At 35.6% G+C, this 12,299-nt stretch overlaps 1 long non-coding RNA gene across 1 annotated transcript in view; it reads left to right on the top strand.

The window, feature by feature from the left end:
- The first annotated feature begins 229 nt into the window (after window positions 1-229).
- Window positions 230-12,299, top strand: part of LOC116557584 — an 18,872-nt gene continuing 6,802 nt past the window's right edge. The window contains exons 1-2 of the long non-coding RNA XR_004271587.1: window positions 230-239; window positions 4,840-4,850. This is a non-coding gene — a long non-coding RNA (uncharacterized LOC116557584). The remainder of the gene's footprint in view (window positions 240-4,839; window positions 4,851-12,299) is intronic.

Below are 12,299 nucleotides of genomic sequence, written 5' to 3'. Positions count from 1 at the left end.
TCTTCTGCTATCTTTGTCCCAGAAGGATACCCGCCTAGTGTCAATCTGATCTCTCTTTTATGAGGTGTCTTTTTGGATATATAGGGGTCAGGGAGCTGCTTGAGGAGACGGTCTCTTCTTTATAGGAGCTCAAATGGTGAGCTGTGAGCTCTGTTGTTGTTCATTCAGAGCTGCTGGGCAGGTACTTTTAGGTCTGTTGCAGCAGAACTCATAAACTGCTTTTTGTTCCCAGGTGCTCTGTCCCAGGGATTTAGGGCTTTATTTATGAGTTTCTGTTATGCTGCCGCCTTCTTTTTTTTTTTTTTTTTCCTTCAGACCTGCCCAGCCCAGCAAGGAGGCAGCCGAGTCACTGTCGGCCTATAGCAGCTTTGCTGAGCTGCTGTGGGCTCCGCCCCGCTGACGAGTGAACTTCCCTGTAGTCCTGTTTATATGGGTGTAGTTAGAACTGCTTTGGTGATGGTGCCCCGCCTCTGTTGGGGCGGAGTCTCTGCTGTGGCCCGTTGCCTTGGCAACGGCGGGCTGCCTCAGCAATGGCGGGTTGCCTTGGCAATGGCGGGCTGCCTCGGTAATGGCGGATGCCCCTCCCCCACAGAGCTGGACCGTCCCGGGTTCAGCTGCACTTGCTGTGAAACTCTCAATCCAGAGTTTCTGGTTGCTGTTCTTTTGTGGGGGTGGGACCAGCTGAGCCTGATCCCCTGGCTCTCTGCCTCAGAGCCTTTTTTAAGTTGGTGTTCCAGTCGCCTGTTGAAGAGGCGCTGGGGTCTGTTTGTTTTCCCCTGCGGCCACTCACTGCACTGGCTTAAACAGCGGCACTGAGGTTTGTGGCGTTTTTTTTTTTTTTTTTTTTTTTTTTTTCTTTTTTTTTGCCCTGGAATCTACTGTCCTGGTTCTCTGCTCAGTCCCCTTTTTGTACTGGCGTATGGGCGACTTCCCGTGGCTCCAGTGGCCAGCCAAAAGGGCCCCCGGACCGGTGTTTTTTGTACTAAGAACCGCGGCTCTGGGGCGCCAACAAAGCAGTCGCGCAGGGCAAAGCAGCGGCGCTGGCCGGCATAGCCGTGCGGGCCGAAACAGCCGCGCTGGCGAGCGTGGAGCACCTCCGCCTGGGAATTTCCTAGTCTGCGGGCAATAAAAACGCGGCGTCCACTCACCCTCTGCGCTTTCACTGGGAGCTGCAATCCTGAGCTGTTCCTAAACGGCCATCTTGGATCGTCCCCCAGAACCCACCTTCATAGTTTTTAAAAGCCTGTTGTGGGATACAACTACATTATGAAAAGAGACTTTTAATGTGTGAACAGCTTGGAAAGGGGACTGGAGATGCTGTTTGAAAGGGCAAAGATCTCAGAAATAGGGCATTTGTGCTTGACAAGCTGCTTCCATTTGGTTAAATAAGAAATAGATATCACAGATAAATGCCACATAGGCAAGATGTTTTAGAGATATTGTAATCACTGGTTTATGGGAGACTTTTGATACAGCCTTGGAATATGTGCTCACCGAATCATGTGCCAAAGTGGATGTGGAAAACTAATTATGTTTAGATGAAATGGAAAAGCAAAATGGATACCTGAAAATTTTGCAGGATTAAGCAAACTTGAGCTTGTGACAACAGACAAAGAGTCACAAAGATTTAGATATTACTTTGGAGTTTTAAATGTCATTTCTGTTCAATGGAGGCAAGGTATCGGCAATCAAACATGTCAACTTATGACGCTTAACAAACTGACAATGGGGTTGAGTATCAGTGTACTGCACCTGCATCAGCTCCCAGATTTTCTATAAATCTGCTGTTCTTTGTAAGTGATGGAAACTATCTTAGAGAGTGTTAACACAGTGTGCCCCAATTAAGAAAATGTATAAATTATATCTTTATTATTAAAATTCTAGAATCCTCAAATTCCATTATAGTCTTGTTAATATTGCACGTTATTTACAAAGAATTGTTTTAGTTGATCTCCTTCACTAATAAATTTTGTTTCGGACTGTAAACTGCAGATAAAACAGTGTAGACAACTGGTATACTAACTTTTTAACATAATTTTTAAGAATATATATGTATATTTTTAAAATACATACAAATATCAGGTATACATATATAAGGTATATAAATACTTTTAATTTTAAAGCTTTGTAATCATTACTAGTGTTGAATATTCGTGTATATGTTTTGTCCTTATAAAACCATTTTTGCAAAATTTTTGCATAAATACCCCATATGTCTAGAGTTATTTTTTTATAGCAAGTAGGAAAAAGTTTTTTTGACTAGGCAAAATTCACTACCACGGTAGGCAAATTCTGTACAATCTATGTTTGTAGTATGTGTAAATTGTTTCAGATGTCAAAAAAAGGTCAGGATGTAATCTGGGATAGTAATCATTGATACTTTTTTGAAGCACTTTAAAATATTCCCTCTGTAACATTGATTGGTGTAAGTAATACGGTTTTAATTTTTAGCTGGAATGATGTCATAACATCACTTAGCTAGCACTAATAGAAAAATTTGCCTTGGATAAAATTTTTATGTCAAATTTGACTTCAGTTATTGAAATCTAAAAATACATACTAAACGATAATGAATATAGAAAATATTTACGGTTGATAAAATCAAGATATTTAGCATATCTCAGATGTAAATACATACATAGCCATGAGGTTTATATATGTAGTGTTTATAGTGTTTAGGAAAGAGAATGGCACAACAGGACCATTTGGGAAAGGCTACATAAAGAAAAATGCATTCAGGTAAGAATTTAAAGACAGTTAGAATTGATAATGAATAAGTATTCTAGGCAGATTAAATTATATATGCAAAAGAAGGAAGTGGGATATTATCAAGTGTATTCAAAGGACAAGATGGTAAAGAACAAATTGGATCACAGGAGTCTCGTTTGGCATAACTGGACAGATATGATTTTAAATACCAAATTATAAAATTGTATAAACCAACATTCTGCCCCATGAAACATCATAACTTCTTGGAAATACAGAAGGTATTTTTGAATGAAGGCTCCCTCAGCAAAATCAAATGAGATATTTCTACATATTTTGTCCTTTTAAAGGTACTGAGACTCCATAGAGTAAAATTTCTATTCTTCTTTAGCTTTGCTTAACCCAGCATTGTTTCAGTTCTTTGAGCACTGACTTCTTGTTGAGTTTTCTCTGTTCTCACCAAATACCTTGCACAACAATAGCTATAAACAGTGAGAAGATATTAGTTTTTATAGCAGTGGAGTAACTTGATAAAAACCAAGATTTCAGAGCAACCATCTTATGCTTATGTGATGTGGAAAGAATGGGAGGAAAGCAGGAGATGGAGAGATGAGGGTCAGAAACCAGAAGGAAAATTATCCAGCTTACCAGGGTGTTAGACCTACTGTTATGGCAGTGAGAATAGATAGGAACAATAATAAAACAGAACGTGAAGTCTCTGGTAGATTAATTTTTTTTTCTTGAGAGTGAGTTTTCATTCTTGTTGCCCAGGATGGAGTGCAATGCTGCAATCTTGGCTCACCGCAACCTCTGTCTCCTGGGTTCAAGCTATTCTCCTGCCTCAGCCCCCCAAGTAGTTGGGATTACAGGCATGCGCTAGCATGCCCAGCCAATTTTGTATTTTTAGTAGAGACAGGGTTTCTCCATGTTGGTGAGGCTGGTCTTGAACTCCCAACCTCAGGTGATCCTCCTGCCTCAGCCTCCCAAAGTGCTAGGATTATAGGCGTCAGCCACCACACCTGGGTTCCAGTTGTAGGTTAAATATAGAAGTACAAGCATAAGGCAAAGTTAAAAATAATTTAGTGAAACACAACATCAAAAATTATCACTCAAATATTAATGTAACTTTGTAAAAGTTCTCCAGAATTGGAGTTTTACATCCATTCTGGTACTTTACTTCAATGTTTTAACAACTTGCCAGCTAGAGAATTGTATCTGAATATTAATCTTAATCACTACAGCTATATTTCACCACTTTTCTGGCAGTATTTCAGAATTTTTCAAGTACTATAGATTGGGGCCCTGCACAGTTCTTGTTAATCTAATTTCTCCTGATTTGCAAAATAGACGATGATTTAAACACAGCCCGTAATTAATTTTAGGGAGGTGGCTTGCCTGTGTTTTGCACACATGGCTTTCAAGTGATTCTAGACGTACTAAATTAGGATCAAAGAAAATATATTGAAGGTCATATGTATCAGATTTATTTTAAAATACTTTCATGAGGCTTAGAAACCTTTTATTAGGTGTCAACAAATTACTATGACCCAGAGATGTGTAATTTATTTTATATTCATATTTTATATTAATACCAAAATATCAAATGGTGTATGTGGGCTTAGGAGTCATTTGACTGCACAGGATTGCAATTCTAACTAGACATGTGGCCTGAGGCAAGTTATAGTAAGGATCTGTACCACATTTTTTAGTCACTATTTTGGAGGGTAATAATCACCTCAGTGGCTGTGAAATGTGTTTGTGCACTTGGAATGGCTAGCATACTGTCAGGGATATAATCGGTCGTCAGCGTACCTGAATCCCCTGTCTCCTCACTTCTTAATCTTCAAACAGTTGTGTTAACTGAATTTTTAAACTACATTTAAAATCTTTGCCATTAATTCTTACTTAAATCATTTTTCCACCTTTCTTCTCTGTCCATCTTATGGTAGTGATTCTTTTCTTGGTTGCATTTTTCTTCTCCTGCACGTAAAGACCAGGGTTTATAGATTTATCATTTTCATTCTCTTTATCAATGTCACCCTTGCCATGGTAAAGAAGGATTATTTCCCAAAGAGCTGATTCAGTTTGTAAGAAACCATAGGCCCAGGTCTTCCTGAAAAAGGGTATTTGAAGTGGAAAGTGTGGTTTTAGATGTAAATTTACTCCCATAGTCCTACAGACAAGATAAACATCGTCATTTTGTAAATAGACAATTTTCATAGGAACATCAGTCTAACTGCATAGCTGGGATACAAGATAACAATAGCTCTTCCTAACCAGCTTTCATTACTAGAACTTACATCCTAGTGTAAAAAATCCTTTCTTTCAACACACACATAAAGAAAGCAGTACATGGCTGGAATTTCTGACATATTCCATGGGCTACCGTTATATTTGATATCATTGTTATAGCCTTGTTGCCTCCCAGTCTTCTGTGGTAGAAATAAACTACTCTCAACATACTTGAGTATCTAGAACCACTCCCCTGCTCCATGTACCCAAAGGCCTCTATTTATTAATTCAACAAAATATATTGAGCACCTACTATACAATGGTTGGATTGCAAATGTGTTTATACACAACATATTGGAAACAGAACCACAGTCCTTACTTTGACAGAAATTCTGTTATGTTGGGACAATAAATGCAGAAACCAGAATGGAAGCTTCATGAAGAGAGACTTTTATGTTCTCTCATTTTATCCTAGGTCCCAGGGAAGGTTTAAGGAGTCCTGACAAATATTTCTTGAGTAAAATAAAGGTATGAAATAATGTGGATAGCGGTAAATATCATGATGAAAAATAGCGCAGAATAAAGGAATAGAATGTAGCTTTATACAAGTTATAGTTTGGGGCTCTTTTCTACTCTCTCCATCCATACTGACTCTGTGCCTGGCCAGTATATCAGTTTCCAAAGCCCCATGGCCCATCTGTTTGAAATAACTCTGTCTTGATTTCTTCCTCCAGAAACTACTCTGGCTCTGTATTTAGACCCATTATCTTCTTCCACAGTTAGGACTACAGATTTGTGTTGAGGTTTCATTTTTCTATGAAATAATTGCTGCATATAATATTGGCACATAACAATTTAAGTCCAAACAAACAGAGTTAAAATATCAGACTATTTTATTCCTTACTAACTCCCAAATAAAACTGGATTGCAAAAACCATGACAAAGCTTTCACTGTCCAGTCAGGTGAACCACATCAGAGGAATACAGTTAATTACTGGAAAACGAAATATATTGCTTGTATGACAGTCTTTTGGAATTGTGACATTTTCTTTTAGTTTCATAATGCCTATTACAAAATGATATTCAATTCAAAAAGTAATACTGTTTTTCTGGTTATGTATTTGGCAACTACAGAACTTAGTAATCCTACTTCAAGATCTGAATTTGAGGAAGATGAGAATTTTAACTGTGGATAAAATCAATGCTCTAGAACTTCTCTCACTGGCAATATAGTAGTAAATAAGAGGAATGATTACACATGCACATATGTACTTGTTTGTGAAGTCGTTGGGATAGAGATTAATTCTATATTTTATACATGGATTCCTAGTACTCATGTGGAAATAGTATATGTGCAACAAATCTTTACTAAATAAACAATTCTAGGCTACTATCACAGTAAACATAAGGAATATGAAATAAAATAATATGTATGAGTTTGAAAACTTCTGGATTTGATGCGAATGCTAGCCACACCAGATAGGGTAGCAAATAAAAAATTTAAAACAATTCAGATAATTTTAATATAAACAAATAACAAATAAGAGAGAGAAAAGGATTTTGCTGTATCATCTTTATCCACCCCCAACCCAAACTTGAATACAGTTACAAGAATAACAATACAGATTTGCTAAATCCCAATCTAAACTTAATATATACTTTATTACATGAAAATCACAAATATTACTTAGAATCTTCTATAGGTTCACATGTCAACACTGAAAATTACTCAGTTGTACTACAGCTACCTTTAGTTTGATTGTTCACTAATAATTTTCAAGTGTGTGTTGTGTTTGCTTTTTGCCTTTATAAGCACTAAGAATTCCTATTAACATCCTTGCTTCTTATGGTCATGTAATGTCAAAATCATCATTTCCATTCTTAGATCCCTAATGGTAAATTTGAAGAGATAAGGGGATGCGTGTGAACATTCCCTGATGGAATTTTAGATGAGTGAGAGAATAAATAAAGGACTTAGAACGTCAGCCCCTCTCTTAAGAGAGTAAATTTTTGAATTAGCTGAATTTGAGGCTACTCCTATCTACCAGTCAGCGACACTGTTCATCAGCCACTTTAACACAATAAAGTTGAAAAATAGAATCAAAGAACCTAAACACAGAAATAAGCTGAACAGGCACATAGGCACTAGTGTGTGTAAAATTGAGACAGGGAAAATATCACCCTAACTTAAAAGCATCTCAAATGGCTCAGAATGCAACTGAGATAATGATACGCTATTCCCCATAAATATCTAATGGCTCCAACACACGGAGCTAACTATAATGAACAGTCTTATTAAAATATAAAAATCACTGAGGGAGCATGCAGGAGCAATCCAATCTTGGCAGCACCACTTTATGGGCAGCTCTTGGTATGAAGATCAGTGAAGGTGTCAGTGCTTCTTAATTTATCTTAAGCCTGGTAATTTGCACTTCTCTGCAAATTTTCCCATAACAAAGGAGAACACATATATTGAAATAAAAGTAGCATAATATTATTTTAAGGGGTTTGTACTGAAATTTAATTAAAATATCAAGTCATATCACACTAAAGACTGGTTATAAATAACAATTCTAGGCATACATAAATTAGATTTAAATAGCATATATTAGTCAACACTATACCTTTTGCTTGAAGCAGTGTTTGTTTAAAGGTAATTGAAGGAAAACATATGATATTTACACTTGACATTCATATTGACATCTTTGAGCATGCTTCAAAATAATGAAAATAAAATTGTTCAGGCTGGGATTAACAGATTAGGCAATACAGTCAAGAAAGATATTCAGTAACATTTAAAATCTGGATAAACAAAGATTTTTTTTTTTTGTATAAGTTTGACACATGCAATTTTGGAGAACACCTATACTAAAAATTATCTAGGTGTACCTGAAATTCAGGTTTAATTGGGAATCCTTTATTTTATCTGGTAAACCTAGGTTTAGGCCAATGGTAGTAAAAATGAATTGTATGCATGGTGCTTTAGTGAGTAAATTAAATAGGCCTAATTGTATATTACTTTATCTTTAAATGAAACAATCCTTTGAAATATATGATAATTGAGGGAGATAATGATACAGCTGAGCAGTATTTGTGTTTCACTTATTCTTCCAGGAAATGTTACTGGAGATCATTGTACAACCCTCTTGAGGTTAGGTAAAGCCATATGACTGAGTTCTAGATAAAAGAATGTGGGCAAAAGTGATGTTCACTTCTTCTAGTGCCCACTCTCCATATCCTTTTCCTTGTCTGATTGTTTGAGGTAAAGACTCCAATGGGAATACCCTGAGCCTTTATGATAACAGTATCAAAATATGGAAGGGTCTGGGTACCTGAGTGACTACATGGAACAGAGAACAAACTTCCCATTTCTCCTTGCCACAGCTAACACGTAGTAGATGGTGATGTGAATGTCAAAGGAACTCAGCATTCTGAGGCTGATTATTTCAATGGTTAGTGTGATTTAATTTAATAAAGATATTAAAAGCTGCTTTTGCAACTGAAATTTCCAACATTTAATTACTGGCTTATCAGACTGGAGGTAGGTAGTGAAGGAACAGACAGGATGGACAGCTATATATCTGTGTTATTCAGTGTCAAACATTTAAAAACTAGTAGAAGAGAGAAGATATGTCTCCTGAGATCTACCTTTAAGAAAGGAGGTAGGTTAAAAAATGTTGATATCTTTTGGATATGGTTATTTACTATGCTGAACAATGTATTACCTAAAAAGATAAGTTTAGAAAAGAATAGGAAACATTAAATGAAAAGGAATAGAAAAAAACCCAGAAACTTGGGTTTATTCAGGTTGTGAAGTACTTGCCTGGACTCCAATTCTTTATAAGAATTTAAAAATCCTTTTGTAAGTTTTCCTACTTAACTCAGATCTGGAACATGTTTAGACTAAGGGTGTGGGTGTGCCAGTAAGCTAAAAAAGAGAAACTTAGAGGTGAGAAGGCAAAGAAATATATCAAGAGAATATTGTGGACTGCATAGATTAAGAGCCTATCAATACTTTAGGGAATTTTATTGCCTTTTATTATTCAATCTGTAACACAACCTTTGGAATCAAGTTTGATTCCATAGGAACCAGTCTGAAAAAGTTATGCAGGATTAAAATGCTTACTAAAGACAGAGACAAGAAGATAACAGAAGGAAAAAAAAATCTTCCAGGTCAAAGACAAGATCAAAGAGAATAATGAATAATATGTTATATTGCCTAGAAATCTTAGACTTTGTGTTGAATCCCTTGGAGAGAGGCTTTCAGTGTCCCATAGAAAGAAGAAATGGAAAAAAAGGTATTTATTGATCAAGAGGGCAGAATCCACATTTCTCCTCTTTTAAAAGTTAGAGTAATTTCCCAGTCTTTTTCAAGCCAGGTCATGTGACTGAATTCTGATCAATAGAAATCAGACAGAAGGGTCTATGACTGTTTTAGTCTTCTGAGGCTGCTATAGTATATTACAGATTGGGTGACTTAGCACAATTTATTTCTCATTCTGAAGGCAAGGAAGTTCAAGAGCAAGGTGTCAGCTAACTTGACAGTTCAGAAATGTCTGCATATCACACTTCTCCACCATTCTCCACACTTAGTCTCCTTTATCTCAGAGCTGGTAACAGAGGAACCAGAAGAAGACAGCAAGCCCTTGGTAGAGATGGAGAAACCATGGATGAAAAAAAGCAGGTCTAAATGACAGAGCAAAGTAACATAGCACTCCTCTCTTCTATCACCCTGTACTGGATAGGCCCCACAAATAAGCCTGTATTTTGGTAAACCAGTGAATTTTTAGCATTAGCAGTTTACCTGTGTTGATAAACACAGTGATTAAAAACACACACAATCTTGAAACACTATACAGTGATATTTATACATGGTATAAAAATAAATATTAATATATTGCAAGATACATTAGGTTTGGTGATTTAGGATCCATCAGCCAATCAAGTTTCCCATTTACCAGAGAAAATGCACTAGGCTTTACCCTTCATTTTGGACTATACCCTTTTTTAATGATTTCTCTGACATTCCAATCAGATAATATTATTCTCTTTTTAAGGGTAATAATTTTGAAATGCAAGATTCTGAAAACTAGAAATTTCAGTCTTCTCTTTTGAAACATAGTGAATTAATCATGTTGATTATCTTTTAATTCTTCTGATAGTATTCTAACTTGTCAAACCTCGCATTAGATTCACTACATTGTTTGTGTAACAAGACAAAAATCACAGCAAAACGATATATAGTTCAACATGCTATTACTGGCTCATTTTACCCATAAAAGGAGATTGAAGGAGACTCTAAATGGAATTTAGCATAACCAGTATGAAATAGCCTTAAGGGACTGTTTTTAGCCTAAAAATTGACAAAATGAAATAAATTGTCAACAACTCAAAGTTAAAGTGAACTTTCAATCCATCTTATTTATTTCATCAAAGCCCTTAGAAGGAACTTTGTTCCTTAGTCACTCAGCTTATACTTTAATGCTGCAAAAAATGTGGTGGTTATGCCATCCAAATACAGTCTTTTATTAGATGTTTGGTAGTTTCATTACTTTTTCCTGATGCCAGGCAAGGTATGTTTTAACTTGTTTGTTCCTATCCTTTACTCCATATTTAATCCACTCGGGCATCTTTAAAAAAAATAAAATAAAATAAAAAAGACTCACTTCCACTCGTAGACATTCTGATTTAATTGGTATTGAGTGTAACCATGGTATGGAGAATTTTAAAAATTTCTCAGGTGATTCTAATACTCAGCAGTTAGGAAAACACTGTTTCAACTATATTTCCAGTCTAGATTCACCACATTTAGCTTCAAGGAAATATCTTTATGAATTCTTTCTTAATGCTTTTTATAAAGATGCTTGAGGAAGCTATGTTAGAGCTAGGACTACAACTCTAGTCCGTCTTGGATATTTTAGAAAAGATTTTTGAATTGCACTGATGCAGTAATTTGAATAAAACATGTTTATCTCATTTAGTCAGATGATCTAGTGAGAAAGGTGACATCAAGTTTAGTTACCAAGTGTTAAATCGTTCCAATTTGGTGTTGGTCATCTTCTATGTGTTTTTATCTGGATAAACTTTCCTTTAAAAGGGACTGTCTAAAGAATTGTTCAAAAGACTTCTTTTTTCATTATGATGACAATACTTAATCATACCTGAATCACAAACTTGGCTATAACTTTCTAATTGAAAAGACTAAAAGTAGCTAAAATGCCCATTTAAAATATTTAGTATGGAAAAGTTGTGTAAAATAAAACTTGTTTATTATGGCCAATATAATTCTGTTCCCTTATGAGCAATAATGTATATTTCACTTTCTTTATTTTCAGTTTTCACAATAGCAAAAAAAAAAATTTTGACATAAATCTAAACATCTAACTTCACCATAAGTTATCAAATAACTTTGGCAACAAAACTAAACTTAAACATGGCTATGAGTTTTCAAAGCATCAATTTCTTTTGGCAAACTCCTAGTTTTTACGTGAAGCATCTAACGAAATATTGCTAGCCTTTTTTTTTTTTTGTAGTTTTTCTTCTTTTCAAACAATTTTGTATTTATTTCTCCACCTGACCTTCCTTCACAAGAGGCAGTTACAGGATATGCATTATATTGTCTTGCTGCACTTGAGTAAACATATTTCAGAAATAATTTCCTGATGCTGTATTTAAGCAGCATATTTTACATCAATGGACAAATTGGTGTGAAAGAATGGGAATAGGCCTGATTTAAGGGAAAAGTGTTCTGATTTGTGGCTTTCAAACGGATTTTTAATTATCAAATTGATTCATGTGTGACTATCCACTGAGGAAGGGGTCACAGTGCTCTTTGCAAGCTTATTTTTATTTTGAATATTTCTTCATGGTAATATCAAAAAATATTAAAGACATTAAGCCACTCAATTAAAGACCCTACTTACACATATTATACAGTTGGGAAACAAGATCATTCATAGTTCATTATAAAGATTTCATCCTAAGTGAACTTCTGAACTGAACAATTACAAAGACATTAAACACATTAGAAGTAGAAAACCAACCTTTATTTGTGCCAACAATATTTCTACCTAGATTCTCCACTGAAAGTTATTTTAAAATTTGATTATTTTATGCACTTTACCTTTACGGATAGGAAAACAATTATAGAGGTTAAGATTCATTTGCTATTTAATATTATTTATTTTTTTTTTCAATTTTATTATTTTATTTTCCCATTTATTTTATTGCATTTTAGGTTTGGGGGTACATGTGAAGAACATGCAAAATTGGTTGCATAGGTACACACATGGCAGTGTGATTTGCTGCCTTCCTCCCCATCACCTACATCTGGCATTTCTCCCCTTGCTATCTCTCCCCAG

Source organism: Sapajus apella, unplaced genomic scaffold (genome assembly GCF_009761245.1).
Source record: "Sapajus apella isolate SASKATOON/1434 unplaced genomic scaffold, GSC_monkey_1.0 scaffold19, whole genome shotgun sequence".
Classification (NCBI taxonomy): Eukaryota; Metazoa; Chordata; class Mammalia; order Primates; family Cebidae; genus Sapajus; species Sapajus apella.
Note: the sequence above shows the minus strand (reverse complement) of the source record. Positions and strands in the feature narration are given on the sequence as shown.